Source organism: Choloepus didactylus, chromosome 3 (genome assembly GCF_015220235.1).
Source record: "Choloepus didactylus isolate mChoDid1 chromosome 3, mChoDid1.pri, whole genome shotgun sequence".
In the NCBI taxonomy this organism is placed as follows: Eukaryota; Metazoa; Chordata; class Mammalia; order Pilosa; family Megalonychidae; genus Choloepus; species Choloepus didactylus.
In genome coordinates this window covers 129232108-129255210 of record NC_051309.1, presented here as the reverse complement: position 1 = coordinate 129255210, position 23103 = coordinate 129232108, and the positions used below count along the sequence as shown (strand labels likewise).

Here is a 23103-nt window from a genome sequence, read left to right as displayed (position 1 = left end):
TCAAGCAAGATCAAAACCTGGGCATGGAAAAAAAAAAAAAAAAGGCAAAATGAGTCTTTTCTCATTTCTTTTCAGGAGGGTATAGTTCTGAAACTCTCCCAAACTAGAAAGACAATATCCAAATCATGAAGATAATACAAGAATGGTACTAAAACTGGCAAGTATGCTTTGGTGAATAAAGAAGCAATTTGATTTCTAGCCAACCTTAAAAATGTCTAGTGTATCATAGATAAAAGTTGATGATATTTGAATTAAAATGTATATTCTGAATTCTCTACTGGTTAGCAAATTGAGAGATGTAGGAGGGGTCCATAAAACAAACCTAAAGTAATCTCAAAATATCAAACTTCTGAATCTGGATTGCTTTGCAATCTTTTTTATGATTTGATAATTTCAAGGAAATGTTTTTAAAATTTTTAACTACCAGTCCTTTATAATTGGATGCACTTTTAAGGCATTGAATCCAAAGAGCAGTTAATTCATGTTTATAGTAAGATTTTCTGAGAGATACTAAATGTAAAATGCATTTAATATGCAACATTTCTTACCACTTGTATTGAATGACCACCAAATCATGCCAAGCTCTTCTGTACTTAGAGCAAATTGTTCCACAGAAAATGAAGGGAGCCCCAAATGCCCAGATTGGTACTTGAAAGCTTTCACCTTTAAGTAAATGATTTAAACCATGGGTGGTGGTGTGAAAGGTTCATTATAAACTAGAGGATGATCTCTGACTTACGCTCTTTTGAAAATGTGGTTGGTTATGAGAACTACACCACAAAAATACCTTTCTCAGTCTAGCAGATGACTCAATTCTTTTTCTAATTGTAAGTGCCAAGGATTAGATAGAAATCTAATTGTTGTGACGTATGAGAAAATTTCATAGTAAATGTGCCAAATATTGTGTCAAGCTATAGCTTTTGGAGAGCAATAGAATGCATTTTGTTTATATTTGAATTCAGCTGATATTTCAATTCAGTAAATTTATAATTTACTAAGAAAGCAAATAAATCTGAGAAGTATATAATAATTTTTTACAAATTATAAAAACAATGAAATGACAGCAAAGCTATGGTTAAAAAATAATACAGTAATGATCTTTGGCATGAAAACTCTTGTTATTAGAATTTGTGATAAAGGGAAATATATCACTTCACTTTTTTACATCATACATAGAAGTATATGAATTTGTATATAGCTGCATTCCTATATGACATTAATATCTACAAAATATGAAACTTAAGAATCAAAGAGAGTAATTTTACACATTGTCTAACAGAACTGATTTTCCTGATCAGGATATCACTTCTTGTGATGGTTTTTCTGTTATGTTGTGGTTGTCCCACTTCTCATCACCTGCAGGGAGATAATGTCATCACATTTAAAGGAAAGTCTTTCCACTGGTTGGTCTTGTTTCATCTACAAAAATTTTTTTGTAGTATTGTATATCATTTTTGACATATGAGTAAATAAATGAAGTGTTGTACATAAATTCATCTTTTAATTAGCTCTTCATAAATACTCCTGTTTTACTGAGCCCAGCATATCAGGCGTAGCTACAGTGTGCTTTATTATTATGATTCTTTTGTTTTTTAATTTTAAATTTAGTTTCAATTTTTATTATATTTAACAGAAGAATTTGGATTTAATGATGGATAATCATTGTTGGAATAGAAATTTCTGTTTATATGAAATCTGTTTAGGAATACTGTCTGCCAGATAGGTTGCAACTCAAACTTGTTAGAATGTCATTATGTTAGGGGAAAGTGTGTTTGTGGGGAGTGGTAAGGGGCTGTAAATCCTGCCCAGCCTTTGCTGTTCTGTACCATCTTCCACTTACTTTGCATTCCTTGGAGTTGTTTATCAGCCTATATGTTAGCATCTTATTTCCTTCTGGAGTTCAGTAGCCCTTATCCCTTAAGTGCCATCTCTAAAATCTCTTTTAATTGGTCTTTCTGTCCTAATATACAGGAGCTGCTACCCTCTATTCTCTTTGACTTCACAGTCAAGGAGGATTATTAAATGCACTCGATGGCCCTACTCTGGGTCCTTTTCAATATTTCTCTTTTTTGTTTCGACTTCTTTCCCCTACTTTCTGCAGCATTTTACAATGTTTACTACTCCCATCTTAAAACTAATACACCACAGTTCTTTCCAGTTCTCTACTTACCTCTTTTTTGTTCAACTTAGCAGGTTGTTGTTTTCTTTACACATCCCTTACATGGAAGTGTTTTGAACAGTTACTGAGCTTCTCCTCTTTCTATCTCAATTACTTGCTCATTCAATCAAGTAAAAAAAAAATATTTTTGAAAGCCTATAATATGTTAAGTACTACATTGTCGGAGACAAAGACATGGCCCTACCTTCATGGAGTCACAATCCAGTGAGGGAGACAGACAAGGCATTAAAGCATTAAAAGATATGCTTGCTATCTAGAAGGTGGAGCTATACTTGTGTATGGAAATCCAGGAGGAGGGCTTTATCTCACCAGGGGACTCCTATAAGACTGACACGGGAGCTTAGTTTCAGAGGCCTGAGGGAGAATTAGGCAGGTGGAAATAGACCAGAGGTGGAGGAAGGTGAATGCTCCAGATGGAGGAAACAGCTTGTTCAAAGACCAAGTGGACTTGTGAAAGAGTGTGATGCCTCCTGGAGCTATAGTGAATTAATATGATTGGAGCACAGGATAAGTCTGGGGAGGAGATGAAAAATGAGAATGGAGATTTAGGAAGAAGCTAGTTGGTATGAATCCTTGTATGACATCCTAAAATTTATGCACCAGATTATGATTGTTACCCTGGATCTTTATCTGAGGAATATTTCTTTCTTTTTTTGTGAAACTACACTCCTAATTTAGTAGGGAGAGATGCACTATGTAAATGAAATTGTTGAGTTCAATTCTTTTCTGAAGGTAGTTTCCTTAAAATTGCTGAACTTTCTTAATCACAACCAAGTTATAATTAAATTAATAATTTTGTTCCTTCCCGCCCTCACCAACCCCTACCCACAAGTTCAGGATAAAAAAGAGCAATAACATTTCACGTACCCTCTGAACCATTTTTGAGAATCAGATTTATACAAACAAAATAAAAGGACCTAAATGTCTATGCAGAAGCATGATAAATGTCCTGTTGAATGTAGCAGCGTAAAAGCAAAAGAAAAACCTATCAATATAGGAATGGTTCAATACATGTGATATATCTGTTATATGGGCTATTATGCAACTCTTAAAAATGACATATTATATCTTTTGGTTTAGGGGGTTACTGTAGTGTTTTGTTAATGAGAAGAGAGAGAATGAGTTAATAACATTTACATCAGTGAAGGTTTCCCTGTAACTTTTATTGGGAAAGACCTGAATTGTATTTCCATTTTTGTTTTTGTCTATATTCTTTTCCTTTTATCATGCTGGATCTCATTTTTCATATGAGTGATTGCCTTTACCACATCAGTAACTCATGCTGATATTTTTGTGCTGCTTATAGATATTTGGTTTGCTATGCTACAAAGAACATGTTCTCTTCACCTGAAATTTCTCTGCATTTAGTTTTAAAAGTATACACTTTTTCTCCTTTGATCTCATCAAATTCTAATTACTCTTATTTGTCCAGATGATATATTATTTACATCCATACAGATCCATAAAATGCTAAAACCCTGGAGATGTGATTATCCTGAAGCACAAATTGACATTTACATTAGACTTCTGCAAGAATATTTGATGTAAAATTCTTTTCTAGTGTTGCTGCCCTAGAAGGAGTTTAATAAATCTCCCTTAATATAGATAGAAAAGAATAATTTCTGACTTAAGTACTACCTGTAAGATTCTATTATACAGATGTCTTGCCTTTGACAGTTTTCATTTTATCATTACCATATTTTACAGAATTAGAAGTTAAAGTTATTTTATTTTCTGGTTGTTTTTGCTATTTACATCTCTTTTTTTTTCAGATTCACTTCACTTTCATTATGAACAAACACAATCTCAGATCAGCACAACTAGCTTCAGAGTTGAAATTATTCCAAAATTATTAATAGGTCACAAATAATTACTACCCGACATAAAAAGGGAAACATCCCACCCAATCAAGGAAAAGGTATCCTTATCTGTTACCATGGCAATGAGTTTATGCATTCTTGCACTTGTTCTGGCTAGTTATCCACCACTTATTCAATGCATTCATTCAGTCTCTTGGAGAAAACCATACTGATAAATACTGGGTAGGACACGGGCTTACCAAGTTCATGGTGGACACTGCTGCTGTAAAAATTCTCAAGTCTTGAGAGAATTCCTTTGCTAAAAGATCCTAAAGTGCTTTATAAAGAGCATTAGTCATGCCTCAAAACTGCCCTTTGAGGTAGATCAGTACTATTATCCCCATTTTAACAGAAGGAGAACCAAGGCACAGAGTTATATAATTAAGTGACTTGCCCAGGGTCACAGAGCAAGTCAGTAGCACAGTGGCATGAGAGGCCCTGGTCTTAACCATCAGCAGAGCATTGCTACCTTCTTTGTTCAACCTTTACCCTCACACATTTGAGCTACATTTATAGAGAATACACACAGAGTACTCACAAACCAAGAAGGAAATTTTCCATTTTTAATGCTACAACCATCTTTTAATCTAAAAAATTATAAATCTAATACATCCAAATTACTTCCATCCTCCATTGAATGTGGGCACTTAATAAAAATAACCCTAAGGAAAGTTTTCAATATGAAGTCCAGAAAGGAATCCTGCAAATAACAGTGGTGATAACTCTTCAGCCAGGCTCCCTTTTCTACCAGTCACTTTTGTAGGGTCTCAGGTTTAAAGGAACTCTACAGGAGGGGGAGGATGGCAGGCTCATATGCAACACTGATTAGAAAAGATGTAAGGCACCCAGATAAGATGTCAACATAGCCACAAAACAAAGACTGTTAGAAATTCAGATTCTTGATCAGATCTGAGTTTCCGGATCACGGATGTGCCACTTGAATTGAGCTTTAGAATCTTGAACGTAGTGTTCCTTGCTCAGAAGGGACACCTACCTACACTCTGGGGCCTTCAGCTTGAGGAAATTTTCCAAGCCTTGTGTAGGGTAATGATATGGATCAGATCCATAGAACATGAGTAGAATTCGAAGAAGACAAAGTTGTTTTAGTTGTTGGTATATTATAAAGCAAGCATCTCATGATCTATGGAATTAAAACTACTCAAAAGACATTTCTAAGCAGTAGGTGTACACAAGTCAGTAGATCCAAACTATAGGTATCTTCCATTCAATTCTTTCCCCCGAGATGAACAGCTCAAAAAACGAGGATGCCTTTAGTCCAGGCTAACCCCTGTAGCCTTTATTTATTCAGTGAACACAGGAATCCACTGGAGCTCAACAGTGGATAGAATATTTGGCATTGTACAATTTCAATCTTGATAGAGTAAAGCCAGGCTTCTGCATTGATAACTGAGATATAGGGACAAGAGACCTCCAAGTTTCTCAAAACACTGATTTGTTTTTCCAGACTTCCATAATATTGTCTATTCTAGGCTCCGCTGTGAGCAACGCTGGTTACTTTGCAGAACAGAGACCCTGTTCAGCAAATTTCGTTGCATATCAGATCCCATGTCCCAGCCAAAGCTGTGCAGCACACCCTGGCTCCAGGGAATGGGGTCTCCTTTCTAAGTGAGGCACTTTGTAACTCATCCTTAGTTGTGTGCCACAGGGAGGACCAGGCCCCCTCCTACTTCTGGAAGCATTGTACTGTCATCTGGGTGGACTGACTCAGGCCGGGCAGGCTCACTGGGCAACTGAGAGGGGGCATCAAGCATGTTATCTTGTTCTCATACAGACAGAGGAAACTGAAAACAAGCCCTCTTGTCCTCCGTGGCTGACTCACTGGCACACACGAACATTTGGCTTGACTGTGCCTCAAGAGAGAGCCTAATAGGGTTTGCCAGCCTTGTCTTGAGTCATCAGTGTGGCTGGGGAGCACAGCAGTGTCAGGTGGAGCAACCCTGGAGGAAAATGAAAGTGGCAGCTAGCTACTTTATGAAAAGAAACAGTGGTTCAGTGACCCTGGGCATTTCAGTCTGCAGGAGGGGGAGCTGCCTGGGCAGCAGTAGCCATCACTGTCTCTGTATATAAGCCCAAAGGAGTCTGCCTGTCCAGAGAAAGGAGAAAATGCCAGGGAGGAAACAGAACCAGTAAGAGAAAAGGGGCAGAAAGGGAAGAGCCAGGAATTCGGAGTCAGGATATGTAAGAGATTCCTACCTCACCCTCCAGGCAATTCTATACTCTAGGACAGGTGTTAACACAAGGAGTGTGAGAGGGTGTGACACGGGAGAAGCCATCTTGTTTTCACACAAGAAATTAGAATTAAGGAATGAACCTAACATCTAACTTGGTTATATGACAATACTTCAAATTAGGACACCTGATAACTTAGTAACCATCTGCATCCCCTGGCAGTGTATTCTCAGAGCCATTCCTTTGTAAAGTTAACTCTTAGGAGCTGCCTACAGACACTGTCCCCCAAACCTCTCCAATTTTTGTCCAACAGGGAGAGGGAAGTAGACAGTCCAACTAATTTCTCCTCTTCTTCAAAGTTTCTTTAAGCATCACTCTTTCAGAGGGAAACACCCTAAGTGAATTATTTAATGTTTGAACCACTCCACCTCCTAAAATCCTGTCTTTTTTGAATGTCTGGAAATATTGTAGCCACCTTGGAACCATGATGGGAGCTGACCAAGATCCTGCAGATGGCAGAGAAGAAAAATGAAAGAACTTTGATGATTCCATGAGTGCCAGATTCACCAATTCTGGAGACACCCAACTTCAAGAGTTCGTGTTATATGTCAAAAGAAGTCTCTCTGTTATTTAAAGAAAAAAGAAAAAATCCTTCCTCAGCAGAAACCACTTTTACTGCAAACTGAATGCTGCTTCTTTATGCTCAGGCTGAACCTTAAAACTTGCTTGTGTGTTCTAGCATTGCCAGGCTCCAGGGCCAGGAGAGAAAGGAAGCATGCCACGTGGTAGGACTTGAAGTCCTCACCAGGCAGGTGGCTCTATGTCTGACTATGGCAGGAGCTTCATCCTGCCTTGATTTTCACCTTGCCCTCATTCTTATGTCAATCATACCGTGCATACTAACCTTTTCTTCTATCAATCACCCGCCCTATTTTGGAAACGCCTTGTGCCAAAAATGTTATTTTCCATTCTAATTAGAAAAAGCCTGGGCTGAAGTTACTCAACAGGGTGCTCCGCAGAAGACTTATTTCTAGCATGAGCCATCTACCCTGAAGCTCAAGACAGCTCAAGGAAAGGACTTTATATTACAGAAATGTTGGCCAGGCCTTGTGTTCCGGTTTGCTAATGCTGCCATTTGCAGAACACCAGAAATGGATTGGCTTTTATAAAAGGGGTTTGTTTGGTGACAAAGTTACAGTACTAAGGCCATAAAAGTGTCCAAACTAAGGTGTCAACAGATACCTTCACTGAAGGATGGCTGACAGCTGGGAAGGCACGTGGCTGGCATCTGTTGATCCTGGGTTGTGTTCCAGCTCCTCTCAGCTCCTGTGCATCCTTGGTTCTTTCCCCCAGGACATTTCTCTCTAAGGACTTGGGGGTCCTGTCTTAGCATATCCTGGAGCAAACTCTGGGCTTCTTCTCATAGCTAAACTTCCTTCTGTCTGCATCTCCAAGATCACTAAGTGTCAGTGTTAGCAGCATCTGGGCCTGTGTGGCTCTCTGTAAAGGACTCCAGTAAACTAATCAAGACCCACCCTGAATGGACAAGGCCAAATCTCCACAGAAATATTTAATCAAGAGGTCACACCTTAATCAAAAAGATTAATCAATATGCCACCACAAGATTGCATTAAAGAATATGGCTTTTCCTGCAGGACATAATAGATCCAACTTAGAGGCTAGATACCTTCTAAAGACTGGCCAGCTGCTTGCCTGGGAGGCAACGAGGAGAGAGAGAAAGGAAGGTGATAGAAACAAAGCGAAGAGCAGGCCAATGGGACCAGAAGAGAGAGACGATTGGAGAAGAAATGAGATTATTAGCTTAGCACCATAAAGGCAGAGTTGTTGGCTTTCAATACTTTTACATTTTTAAAGAATAATGTACTAGAATGGGTTAATGTCATCATCTTGAGCATCCTGGTAGCATTATCCAGTAGCTAATAAACAGAACATTAAATCTCTGACTAGATGACTTTTGGAAAATGAACCTGAGGAACCCCAACTCAGCCACTCTTTGTAGCTTCTATCTCTTAATCCTGGCCAGGATGGTGGCCTTGGACACTTCTGGTAATAGGCCAGATGGATGGTGGTCACGTGGTTGATGAACACTGCGGTGAAGCTGAGATGTTGGCAGTACTCACTGGTGGAGTAGTCATAGGGAAAGGAGTGGTGGTAGTTGTAGAAGCCCTCACCCACAGCTCTCTGGGAAACCAGGATATTCCTTTGGGGGCTGATGTTCTTGTTGTAAGGGTGATATCCCTAGAGGTGGGTGGCACTGTTCACAAGCAAAGTGGCATTGAGCATGATTGTGTAATGCAAGAAAGTGGCAGTGAACAAGCTGTGTTGAAAAGTTTCACCCCAGAAATAAAAGGGCACCAATGTGGGCAGGATGAAGCACATCAATAGCATAGTGACTTTGTAGTATCTCGTCCAGAACATGACCATCTTCTCGGTTTTAGGTCAGACAAGTTTAGCAAATTGCCCTTCTCTTTGCCAGCTGAGTATTTGCGCATAAGCAGCCAAGCCACATGAGAGAAGAAAAAGGCACTCAGGAATTATGAGGATCGGCATTTGTTTCTGAAAACTTGTGGCAGGTGTGGTGATCTTGGGCGCATTCCTAAATGTCATTCTGGAATGCCATTGTGTTGACAATGATCAGGAAGACCTGCAGGGGCAGCTGGGCTTTTTAAGTTCAATGACTCCACAGACAATGAGATCCTGCTATTATGCCCAGAGCACTCATGAAACAGCAGAAAGATGCCCAGAGTTAAGTGTAGATTTGGCACATGGGATGCAGTGTGTTCCCATACAAGGCTCCCAAGTGTAGAAGAGACATAAAGATGATTGTTCTAGTTTGCTAAAGCTGCCAAAGTACAATATACCAGAAATGGCTTGGCTTTTACAATGGGGGATCATTAGTTCACAAATTTACAGTTGTAAGGCTGTGCAAATGTCCCAAGTAAGGCATCAACAGGACAATAACTTCTCTGAAGAAAGGCCAATGGCATCTGGGTTCCTCTGTCACATGGGAAGGCACATGGCCGGAGTCTGTTTGTCCTTCTCTCCTGGATTTAGCTTCTGGTTTTCAGTGGCTTTCTCCAAAACATCTCTGGGTTTCTGTCTTGGCTTCTCTCTTAGCTTCTCCCAGGGGCAAACTCTGGATTACATATCTTAGCTTCTCTTTTAGCTTCTCTACTTCTTTCTCCCAGGGTGTTTCTGTCTAAAAGTCTCTGAGCTGTCTTCAAAATGTCTCTGCCTTTTATCCTCTCATACAGGACTCCAATAAAGATGATTAAGACCCACCTTGAATGGTTGGGTCACATCTCCATGGAAACTACCTAATCAAAAGATCCCACCCACAATAGGTCTGCTCCCACAAGATTTGATTAAAGGAGCATGTCTTTTCTGGGGTACATAACAGATTCAAATCAGCACAATGACGTTTTTCCAGACATATTCAAGCTTGGGCCTTGATCCTCCTTATCCTGGTAGCTTGAGTCATCTTTCATTTCAGGGCGTATGTTTTCTTCCTTGTGTAAAGGACTCTTTTCCAACTTACCTCCTCTATTCTGCAGAACTGTGGAGAGAGGTGCTGTGATAGTGGTGGTGGCTGTTGAGGAGTTGGAGATCTGGATGGGAGAGACTGAGGAGAGAGCCAGGAGCCCATGCAAGGACCACTTCACTCTCTAATCAAGCTGGGGGGAGGGCAGTGTACAGATGCCAGCCCCACTACCCAGGTCAACTGAGGATGGGGTCCACCTGGGCCTCAAGAGGGAAAAGTTGTGTACATCTTCAACATTAAATCTGTTATGGGAATTGCTCAAGTTAAAGAAGCAATTAAAAGCACCTGCTTTCTATTAGGCATAGCATCAATAACCATTTAGATGCTGTGGTGGCTTGGAGCTATGTATTGCAGAAAAAGGAATGTTCTTAAATTTAATCCATTCCTATGGCTGTGGACCCATTGTAAATAAGACCTCTTCAAGATGTTACTTCAGTTATGTCCCAAATGAATCAGGCTGGGCTTTAATCTGGATTACTGGAGCCCTTTATAAGCAGAGGGAAAGTCAGACAGAAAGAGAAAAAGCCAGAGGAAGCAGTCAGAAGCTGAAAGTCTGTGGAACTGGGAAGAGAAGTGAGAAGCTAGGACAGGCAGCCACATGCATTGCCATGTGACAGAAAAGCCAAGGATTATGGATTACTGGCAGCCAGCCCCAGAACAGCACAGTATTTTGGGTAAAGACATCACCTTGCTAATGCCCTGATTTGGACTTCTCCTAGCCTCAAAACCATGGGCCAATAAATTTCCATTGTTCAAGCCAATCCATTGCATGGTATTTACTTTAGAAGTCAAGAAACTGAAACAGATATGATTTTCAAGTTTCCAGATTTTTTTTTCTTTAAATTTTCCTACAACATATTACACAAGTGGCCTTGAGCCTCTGCATTTCATATTGTGACTCAGCCAGGCCTACGGATTTCTTCATCCTTTTTTCTCCCCACATTTTGTGCCATTTCACAACTCCTTGGCACTTAATCATACACTGAGTAGGACCTGGGGAAATAGCTTAAAAACAAATAGGCAGGTTTTTTTTCTTGCCTTTAAAAAGTAGATTAGTGATATAAGAAGGCTTGAAATAATTTGCTAAAATATTTTAGATTGCCTACAATTTTAAATTGCTAATGTTACCCAACCTTCCTTCTTCTTCATCTTGCACAATGAAAAGTAGTTTATTAATTTGGCTGATTGGATTTTCCATTTTGTTTATTTTTTCCATAGAGGCCTAATTTCTTTATTCCCTTGGATTTATTAATCCACTGAAATGTGCATGGGCTTTAGCCAGTTTTGAGAAAACTGTTCCCAGGCTAATCTTTATTTTTCTTTTAGGCTGGAGTAAATGAAGATCACGATGAGGCTTGCAGTAGCACTATCATTTGAGATTTCATTATGTCTATTAATGGTATATAAGTGCTAGATTTTTTTTCACATGATCATCAGTAATTGGGGTTTAGCTACTTTATAATGAGAATGAAGTGTTTGAAAAAACTGTCACTTTTGAGTCAAATTAAATACAGAATGAAACACTGTCACTTTTGAGGCTAATTAATTACAGAATGACATGGCCATTGCTAGTGAATGATAGTTTTTAGTTTAGATTAAAATCTAGAGCTTTTCTTTACTTCCCCAAATAGTTATATTTAGGATCAGAAGCATGATAAGAAGTAGGAAATGAATTAATTATGAAGAAGACTGTCAATCTCATTATCACTGTTCATATTAGGAACACAAAAGAATCAGATGAGAGAGGGAGCATGTTTTCGCAGCTTGTGTGTAGTTATTACTTGGATGAGTTTCTTTGGGATTTGTATCCATTCTGTCTCAGATGTCACGGGTGATGCTAAGTGCAGGGAGGGCATTCCAGGAGGCTTTGATCCCAAGTTATCTTACTCAGGGCACCAAAGCCACCTCTTCCCATCCAGGTTTTCTTCCAGTAAGCAATGCCTGATTGAAACGGTAGGAAAATGTGAATACAGATCCTTTAAGGATCCAATAGAGTCTATTAAATATGTATGTTTATGGAGTCTGTTAATATGTATTAAGCATTTCATATGTGTCATGTGCTCATGATAGTAAAGGAAACAGACACATAAGAGAGAGTTATTATATGATATGGTAAATGCCATGATTGGGGCATTAGTTCAGCAGGCACATAAATCAGCTGGGAGAATCAAGGAAGGCATTTTGGAGAAGTCTTATACTTGGTTAGAAATTAGACAGATGCAAAGTTAAATGAAACTAGGTAAGGCAGAGGAACTTATCTGGAAGGAATGAGGCTAAAATAATAACAGTCCTAACTTTTATTTAATGTTTACTGTATGTTAGGCATGATTTTAAGGGCTGCATTAAACTGTTTAATCTTCCCAACAAACATATGAGGCAGCTATTAATATCTTGATTGTATGTGTGAGGAAACTGAGGCACAGATTGTCAAATTCCTTATGACACACAGCCAGGAAGTGACAGAGCAGAGATCTGGATCCATGCTGTCTGCTTCCAGAATCCACACCCTAACTACTATAAAATGCAATCTTCTGCTAAGGTTTACTGATGGATGTGGGGAACTGTAAGTGAATTGGAATTGCTGGAGAAAAATTCTAGTTTGAAGGAGTCAGAAACACATTTGGAGAGACTGACAAGTGGCAGATAGTGACTTTGTATGTCTTGTTAAGGAACTGGCTGCTGATCTTAACTATTGATGGTGAAGAGCCAGTTTACTTTATTTCTATTGTTTTAAAAATAAATCTCTTGTGGATGGATATGTTTATAATATATAAAACTACAGGCTTGGATATCAACGCAATGTCAAATTGCTATAAGGTTTCTAAATGCTTACTCTCAATTTCTGTACTTTCCAGATCACGGATCAGTAACAATTTGTGGACCAGTACTTGATTATCATTTACTTAGATTTTTTACCATATACTTTGCATGTCCTCAAGGGTTCTAAGCATTTTGATACCAGGTGAACATTTTAAGAATTGGTGCCTCTGTGGAAAATGGATTAGAGGATGGTGAGACTGAATACAATGAGCCTAATTAAGAGTCGGTGAGCATAGTCCCTGCAAGAGGTAACTAGAACCTAAACTGGGGCTGTGGGTTTAGCAATGAATAGTGAGATACCTATGAGAAACACTTAGGAAATAAAGCTAGCCTGGACCCATGGACACAAATCCCCCACCCTCAGTTCCACTAAACTGCTCTTAAAGATCTGTTTGCTCTGTGGCTCTAAATTTAAATTTTTAAAAATATCAAACTCACTCTCCCCCTGAGTACCTCTTTGTTTCTCAGATGTGGCCCTCTCTCGCTAGCTAAGCCAACTTGGCAGGTGAACTTGCTGCCCTCCCCCCTATGTGGGACCTGACTCCCAGGGGTGTAAATCTCCCTGATAACACAGGATATGACTCCAAGGGTTGAGTCTGGAGCCGACATTGTGGCATTGAGAGCATCTTCTTGACCAAAAGGGGGATACGAAATGAAACGAAATAAGGTTTCAGTGGCTGGGAGATTCTGGGTGGAGTTGAGAGGTCACTCTGGTGGGCATTCTTATGCACTATATAGATAACGCTTTTTAGGTTTTAATGCATTGGAATAGCTAGAAGTAAATACCTGAAGCTGTCAGGCTGCAACCCAGTAGCCTTGACTCTTGAAGACGACTGTATACCAGTGTAGCTTACAAGGGGTGACAGTGTGGCTGTGAAGGCCTTGTGGATCATACTCCCTTTATCCAGTGTATGGATGAATGAGCAGAAAAATGGGGACAAAAAAACTAGATGAAATGTAGGGTGGGGGGGGGGTGTTTGGGGAGTTCTTCTTTACTTTTATTTTTTATTCTTGTTTTTACTTTTTCTGGAACAACGAAGGTGTTCAGAGGATGGATTGGGGTGACGGATGCACAACTGTGTGGTGGTACTGTGAATGGCTGATCATGCACTTTGGATGATTGTATGGTGTGTGAATTTATCTCAACAAATTTGAATAAAAAATATCAAACTCAGGAGGTACACAACTATGGACTTCTTAAATCAACACCATCATTTTTCTCTCTTTGAAATACATAGGAATTTTGTTCAAGTGAGATTCCTTTAGACCCTGGGTTCAGATGGTAGCAAGACTGACAAGGCTGAGGAGGGCAGGATGACTTACAGGCTGGCAGAATGTAAGATGCTATTCCCTCATTAAACAGACATCTTATTTGGAAACAAAGGTCAGTGCCAAGTTTTAGTTACTTGAGGAATGAGCCCTCAGTGGGAATGAGCCCAAGAAGCTGACCCTAATATTCAGTCAAAGGTGTGAGTGGAGGACCAGCAAGCAATTTAGTTGGAGCCCTGCAGCAGACAATGGGAAGAGGCCCAGAGGTGGTGGCTTGTGGCAGGAAGGTAGGGAGTGAGTACCTAAACCTCGTCACAAAGTCAGGGGTTAAGGCTTGGACACTGGGATACCAAACAGGGACTTCTTTGTGGAGGAAAAAGGATAGGCATCCATTTTTTGTGGACTCAAATTTCAGGTCAAGGGAATGATCACTTTAAATATGTACCTAACACTTCACTAAATGCATTACACATATACTCATTTAATTCTCACGATAAATCTGCCAAGTAGGTAATATCCCTATTTTGAGAAAACTGGCACTAAGACATGTTAAGAAACTTGCCTAAATTCACACAATTAAGAGGTAGTAAAGCTCATTTTTTGCACTTCAAAGCCTGTTCCTTTTCCAGAGGGCTATGCTCCTTCCAGGGATAAGATTCCTCAATGCGGAGGTGGTGAGCTACTGACCGTAGGGTTTCCTCATGTGAGGAGAGCACAAAATGCTTTCCTGGGTCATTCACTTTTGGACTTCATAAATCTCTGAAATCCAATGGGAAATAACTATTGAAAATTCAGAAGTTTTATTCTTCTAACCAGTATTTATTGATCCATCTTCTATGTGTTCAGTACTGTTTTAGGCACTTGGGATATATTACTGAATAAAACAAACACAGAATTTCTGCAATTCCAGTGAGGAAAAGATACACATAAAAAGAAAAGTAATGAATAAGTAGATAATATTTTATGAGATAATATGTTAATAAAAAAATCAGGGTCTTGGGCTTCTGAATTACCATTTTAAATAAGGTTTTCATGATAAGTGTCATTGATCAGGGGACATTTAATCAAAACTTAGGTTAGTCCTATATTCAAAGACTATCCACATGCCACATAGAACTGCTTTCAAAGTACTGTTATATTTTTCAAGAAGGCCAAATATTTAGGGTATTTTTTTTTTTTTTTTCAGCTAATGGTATCAACCTCTGCCTACTCTAACCTGTTCAGGGTCAGCACTAGTGACCAGATATTTGTAGCACCAGTCCTATAGTGTGGTTAAACTGAGAAGAAGTCTGGCAGTCTTTTGGGGGTCCTTCCCCACTGGTGAGTAGACTCTGAAATAATCATTGTTTAACTCTTCAAAATGAAATTTTAGGCGATTGTGTGTATTTTGTGCTGCAGTCTCCCTAAATAAATCCATTCTGCTTGGCCTTGCCGCATGATGTGACTTCTGTTCAGTCCTGTGAGGAATGGATTTACTTGATTTATATTCTGGCATGTGTATGATGCAGAGGACCACAAGAGCTGAAGAATGCCTGTCGCCATTTCCAACCACATTCCCTTGGTATTTGTCAGGGTTCCTTTAAGAGTAAATAAATATTTTGTGGGAGGTATTTGTTTTCCTGTACCACAACACCATCAAATGTATCTAATGAATTCCCGTGGTATTGGAGAGTCTATTTTCTCCCTTTGGCACCCATCAGAATAGAAAGACTCCCAGAAGATGTAGACATAAAGTACAGTCCGAATGTAGCAAAACAGACAGATGTTTCATGAACATGCTTTCCTTAATCAAATATGGTCTGTGGTGTGAAGAATATCGGAAGGCTCAAAAAAAGTGAAAACTACAGATGCCTCATTGAGCAGAAATACATGTGTGTCATGGCTTGTTAAAAGAATTTAGCAGATGGTGTACTCTTTCACCCTGTTACATGCCTAATAAAGTAATAAAAATGTATGAGAGATTAAAAAAGGCTCTGAATTGTGAAACAAAATGTCTGCTGTGAATTAGAATAGTTTCTGAAGTTACAGCTACATTTTTATATGTAATTTAAACTGCAACTAACTAGCATTTATGTAGAGAGCTAATGTATAAATACATGCAGGTTTTATTTAAATATGTGTCTATTTACTTTTTGCCACCATATATACATATATAGATATATATACATATACTCATTATCAAGGATAAAATTTTGTTTCTAAAATAATTTTTTTTAAATGACTAACTGCTCTATTAATATGTCTCTAAACACACACAGAGATTTGCTAAGGAAACAGGCAAAAACATTTAGAGAAGAATTTTATATAAATGAAATCTTTTGTTAACATGCCTCATTATTGAGCCACTGCTTTGTGAGAACAAAGTGATCATGTACTATTAAGCATGAAAACACTTTGCAAATGTTCGCACAGTTATCAAACTCTTTAACAATAACTTAATGCAGCTCATGAAAATTTGTATCATAGTCTATTGAGTAGTTAATGCATTTTCATGAATGTTGCCACTGCATTAGGTTCATCATATTAAGTCAATAAAGAACAGAAGAGTTATTGCTTAATACTTTTTCTAAAGTGGGCTGAATGGATCATAAAGGCTGGCTGACTTCCTGCTGTGGAATGATCCATTATAACTTCTCATGTCATATAGATTTTTCTAATCATTAAAGAGTTACAAATAAAATGGTATTTAAATATGCATGAAACAAAATACGTCTTTTTCTTTTTTCCATCTATTTCCAGCATTCAACAACATGTAGGAAAACCTTAAGTAGGTAAATCATGTTTTTTTTTTTTTTTTTTTTTTCAATTTTTCTCTTAGAGAGGTTTGATTGAAAGTTATTATTATATTTCTACCATGTGTGTAATCATTTTTTTTTACATTAGATGTTACAATTAGATCACACCTGTATATTCATATCTTGAAGGAATTAGAGATCTATATAAGAAATATTTTGTTGGGATCCTTTTACCCTTTGACTACTTATCTATCTACCATTTTAAAAAGATACTTCTATAAATTTCAGGGTGTACTATGATTATTTCACTACTATATAAATTTAAAATTTTAGAAATGATTACCTTTATGAACTTGTTGTGAATGTAGTACATGCTCTCTGGAAAACAAAAACAAAACCAGAAAACCCCCAAGAATTCTTACAAAATATGCAGAACCATTAATCAAATAAAAATAATGTGTTAGTTCATCTCTGAAGAATTATCACTGTTAAAGTTTGCTATATATCATTCCCAAATTTTCCAATATAGAGATCAAAAATATGTTAGATATGTTTGTTATTTAATCATGTATATTTAATGATATATATTTATCATATATGCATATATACAAATGTATGTACCAATATATTATAAAATTGATTCATAGTATAAAGATAATTTCATAACCTACTTTTTCATTTTTGCATGATGAAATATAATAGCCCATTGAATAGATAAAATATAATTAATGAATGTTCTATTTGACATTAGTTTGTTTCCAAGTTTTTCTTATTACAAAATATTTTGATGAATATCTCCAAGTTTCCTATGGCTGTCATAGCATATTACCACAAATTAGGTGGCTTAAAACAACAGAAATTTATTCTCAAAGTTTTGGAGGCCAGACATCCCAAATTGAGATTTCAGCAGGTTGTTCCTTCTGGAAGCTTTAGGGAGAATCCTTTCCATGCCTCTGTTCTAGCTTCTGGTAGCTGTCAGCAATCCTTGGTGTTCCTTAATTTGTAGACGCATTAATCTCTGCCTGTTTCTCCACATCACCTCTGTGTGTCCTCTCTTTTTCTGTCCTTATAAGGACACCTGTCATTAAATTTATGGTCCACCGTAATCCAGGATGACCTCATCTCGAGATCCTTACCTTAATCACATATGCAAAAGCCCTTATTCAAAATAAGATCACATTCTGAGTTTCCGAGTGAACATTTCTTTTGTGCAGGCACTGTTCAACAGACTGCAATCTCCTGGTACATATAACTCTCCATATTTCCTGCAGATACATTCTTCAAAGTAGGATTCTTGGGTGATAGGGAATGCAAATATATTTTAACCACCTCTTTTTAAATACTAGAGGTAAATTTTACACATACTGAAGTGTACAAATCTTAAGTGTGCAATTCAGTGTGATTTGGCCAATGTGAATTTTGATGCAAACAAAGAGAATATTTCCATGACTCCAGAAATTTTCCTTATATTCCATTTCAATCAGTCCCTTGCCCTACTTGGGCACTATTGTATTGGGATCTGTCATCATAGATTGGTTTTGTTCTTGAAATTCACATGAATGGAAAAATATAATATGTATGTTTGTTTGTTTGTTTTTGTTTTCCTCAGGGTTTCTGAACCTTGGCAGTATTGACATTTTGGTGCCAGAAAAATTCTTTGCTGTGAGCGGCTGTTCTGTGCATTGTAGGATGTTTAGCATGCATATGGGCCTCTACCCATTAGTCACCAGCAGCCACCCCTCCATTGTGACAACCAAAAGTATTTGCCAAATGTTTCCTAGGGATGGGGGGAGGGGAGAGGGGGGTGGGATGGCAAAAATGTTCTCCCATTGAGAACTACTGGTTTAGCTTCTTTCACTCAAAATAATATTTTAAGCATTATTCATGTTGCTGTGCATATCAGCAGTTCATTATTTTTTATTGCGCAGCAATATCCCAGATTATAAATATACTCTATTTGTTTCTCCATTATCAAATAGATGATCATTTGGGTTATTTCCAATAGTTAACTATTACAAAGCTGTGACAAGCACTTTTGTACAGGTCTTTTGGGGGCATTTTTCTTTCTTTTGGGTAACTACCTTGAGTGGAATTTCTGGGTCATAGGTGATCTTTAAATTTATTTAAATCAGGCAGATGTTTTCCTAAGTGGTTTTACCATTTGGCATTTCCCATCAACAATGAATGAGAGTCCTAGTTCCCCACGTGCTCACAAACATTTGCTCTAATTTTAGCTATTCTAGTGTTTCTGATTGTGCTTTTAGCTTGCATCTCCCTGATGAATAATGAAGTTGAGAACCTTCTAGAGTTCTTATTGGCTATTCATATAACTTGTTTTCTTCAAGTTTCTAGACAACACTTGCCTATTTAAACATTTTTAGTCTTTTATTTTCATTTGTGGAATATCCTTTTTATATTTGATATACATGTACTTTGTCAGATAAATATCTGCAAACATTTTCTTCTTGTCTGTGTCTTGCCATTCATTTTCTTAGGGATATTTTTGATGAGCAGAATTTTTAATTATGAATTCCATGGTTTTTTTTCTCTTTGGTGGTTAATGCTTTCTGAGTCATTTCTAAGAAATTTTTGCCAATTGCAAGCTTGTGAAGCTCTTCTATGTTTTCTTTTAGCTTTCTAGTCATTTTTGTCAATATGAATACACAGTTGCTCCAGTACCATTTGCTGAAAGAATTTGCCTTTCCCTGTTGAATTGCCTTTGGTGCCTTGGCCAAAAAGCAATTGAGCATATATGTGTAGATCTATTTCCAGATGCTCTATTCTTTTCATTAATCTATTTTTCTTTCCTTATGCCAATATCATACTGTTTTAACTACTGTACCTTCATAGCAATTCTTAAAATCAGGTAGTGTAAGTTCTCCAGGTTTATTCTTCCATTTTAAGATTTTCTCCATTCTAGATCCTTTGCATTCCCACAAAAATTTTTGGATCAGTTTGTCAATTTGCATAGAAAAGTCTGTGGAATTTTGAATGGTATAGATTTAAACCCAGTGTTTGTACATATTTTGTTAATTTTTTTCCTGGGTAGATTATGTTTTTTATGCTATTGTAAGTACTTTTAAAAATTTTATTTTCCACATGTTTCTATTATTGTGTAAAAATAAAATTGATTTTTGCATGTGGTTTTTAAAATTTAAATCGGCTAAATTCACTAATAATTTCAAGCAATTGTTTGTCGAGTCCTTAAGATTTTCCACATACACAACCATGTTGTCTTCCAATAATGACTCATTATTTTTTCTTGCTTATTGCACTAAATAGAATCTCCTGTTCAATGTTGGATAGAAGTAGTAGGATGAGATATCCTTTCCTTGTCCCCAGTCTTCAAAAGAGCATTCCATATTTCACCATAAATTATGATGTCAGTTGTAGCTTTTCTTAAAAGACCTGTATCAGATAAAGGAACTTTGAATTTTGTCAAACGTTTTTTCTTCATGTATTGAGAGAATCATATGGCTTTCCCCTTTTAATATTTTAATATTGTAGAATACATTTATTGCCTTCTGAATGTTAAAGACACTCTTGCATCCCATGGATAAAACCAATTCATTATGACATACTACTATATTCAAATTGCTAATATTTTGCTTAAGAATAGTTTTTCTGTAATCATGAGCAATATTAGCCTATAATTTTCTATGTTTGTGATATTGTGATATCTGAGTCTAGATTAGGTATCTGAGTTGACTCCATAAAACAATTCGGGAAAACCTCTTCTAGAATCTGAAAGAGTTTGCATCAAGATTGGTATTGTATTTTCATTAATTGTTTGGTAGATTTCATGAGTGAAAGCATTTGGAACCTCCTTTGTGGGAATATTTGCCATAAATTCTAATTGCTTAATATACATACAATGATTCATATTTTTCTATTTCTTTTTGTGTCATTTTTGGTAACTTCTGTTTTTCAAAGAATTGCCCATTTCACTTAAGTTGTCAAATTTATCAGCATAAAGTTTTACAATATTTTATTATTATTGTCCTCTTAATATCTGTTGGATCTCTAGTGATATCCATAGTGGTAATTTGTGGTTTTCCTGTTTTTGTTTGTTTTCGTTTTTGTTTTTTTTCTTGATCAGTCGTTCTCTGTGTTGTATCAACATCTTTTTTTTTCTTTCTTTAAGAAGTTGACTTTTGGCTTTGGTAATTGTTTCTATCATTTGTCTGTTGTCTACACCATTGTTTTCTGCTGTTATCTATATTATTTCATTTCTTCTACTTTGTATTTAATCTGCTCTTCTTTTATTAGTTTCTTATGGAGGTTACTTAGATAATTTATTTTAAACCTTTCTTCATTTCCAATATAATAATTTAAAGCTCCAAATTTCTTTCCAAGCATAGCTTTAGCAAAATCTCTCAAATTTTAATTTTGTAATTTTGAAAAGTTTCTAATTTTGATTTTGACTTCTTCTGTGACTCATGCATTATTTATTATTTAATTTTAAAATATTTGGGGAATTTCTAGCTCTCTTATTCTCATTGGTGTCTAAGTTATTTCCATTGTGGTCAGAGAAAAGACTTCACAATATTATCTCCTGAAATTTATTGAGGTATTTTATGGTTCACCAAATGTCCCATATGCACTTGGAAAAGATATGCATTATGCAATTATTGGATAAGGTGTTTTTTCCAATATCAACTAGGTAAAATTAGTTGACAGCATTTTTCAAATTTCTATGTACTCCTTACTTTTTCCCTGATTTATCTATCAGTTACTGAGATTAGTGCTAACTTTCCAGCTATATTTGTGGTATCTGTATTTGTTTCTGTCAGTTTTTGCTTTATTTATTTTGAAGTTACATTACTAAATGCAACAATTATCTAAATCATTATATCTGTGATGAACTGACAATTTTATCATTATGAAATGTCCCTTTTTATCTCTGATAAAACTACTTGTCTAATTTACCTGAAATATTAATATAGTCACACCATCTTTTTACTTTCAATCTATCAGTGTTTTTATATTAAAAGTGCTTCTTATATAGATAATAGATGGGACCTGCTTTTTAATCCAGTCTGTCTATCTCTACCTTTTAAATAGAGTACTAAACCCATTTATATATAATGTAACTATCAATATATTTGGGCTAAGAGTACCATGTTGATAACTGTTTTCTATTTATCCTGTCTCATTTTTTTTCCTCCATTCCTGCCTTCTTTTAACAAATGTTTTTCCTATTATTCTGTCTTATTTTTTCTATTGTCTTTTAAAATATAATTCTTTCCATCATTTTTGTGTACATGTGTGCAGGTGTGTGCATATGTGTATGCTTGCTCTAGGGGTTCATTATGCAATCTTAACTTATTACAGTCTATTTAGAATTTATATTGTACCAATTTAGAATTGCAAGAACCATTAAACAACATATTTCCATTTATTATTCCCTGATCGCTCTGCTGTTATGCTGTTTTTGCCATATTTTACTTATACTTAAGTTATAAACCCTATGATACAATATTATTACTTTTTGCATATGCAAACTCTATTAGCTTTTGAAAACATTTGGAGAAGAAAAAGATAGTTCTATATACTTACCATATATTTACTATTTCCTGTGCTCTTCATTGCTTCCTGTGAATCCAAGTTTCTATCTGCCATCATTCTAAGAACACCCTTCAAGTTTTTTTTGTAGTACAGCTCTTGATGAATTAGCTGGGCTTTATTTACCTGAAATGTACTTATTTTGCTAAATTTCTGCTATATTTTTTGCAGGACACAGAAATGTATTTTGGCAGTCTTTTTAGCAACTTAAAGATATCTCTACATTGTCTTTTGGCCTCCACTGTTTCTGATTATAAATCTGTCATCATTTAAATCATGGTTCTTTAATATATAATGTGTCCTTTATTTCTGTATACTTTTAAGATTTTTTTCTTTATTTTGATTTTCAGCAAAGTGACTAGGATGTGATTTTCTTTGAACTTTCATATCTATGTTGCTATTTTACACCAAGCATGAAGAAATTTTGGCCATTGTTCTTCAAATATTCTTTTCTGTTGCTTTCTTTCCTTTCCTTTTGGGATTATATTTAAACATATATTAGATGGCTTTATATTCTTTCAGAAGTCCCTGATAATCTTTTCATTTTTTCTATGTTTCAAATTTCCTTATTCTTCCAATTTAATAATTTTTGTTGATCTGCCTTTGAATTTATTGACATTTTCCTCTGCAGTGTCCAGTCTGTTGTAAGACCATTCAGTGAAAAATAATTTAATATACAATAAGCTTCTGACCTATAGTTTCCATTTTTTAATAGTTTTAATTTATCAATTGCGATTTACCACTGGTTCTCTATATCCATAATTCCCTTTCAATTCTTAAACACATTTTAATAGGTATTTTAAAGGGCTTGTTTGTTAAATCCAACATCATGATCTGTTTATTTTGACTTATTTTTTCCTTTCTTAAGTGTTATTCTTTTCTCAAATGTTTAGTAATTTTCAGTTGTATGCTGGAATTGTATGA

The 23103-nt window shown here is 36.5% G+C and overlaps 1 pseudogene; it reads right to left on the bottom strand.

The window, feature by feature from the left end:
• Positions 1 to 8251: 8251 nt before the first annotated feature.
• On the bottom strand, positions 8252 to 22236 carry LOC119530423 (annotated as a pseudogene).
• Positions 22237 to 23103: the final 867 nt, after the last annotated feature.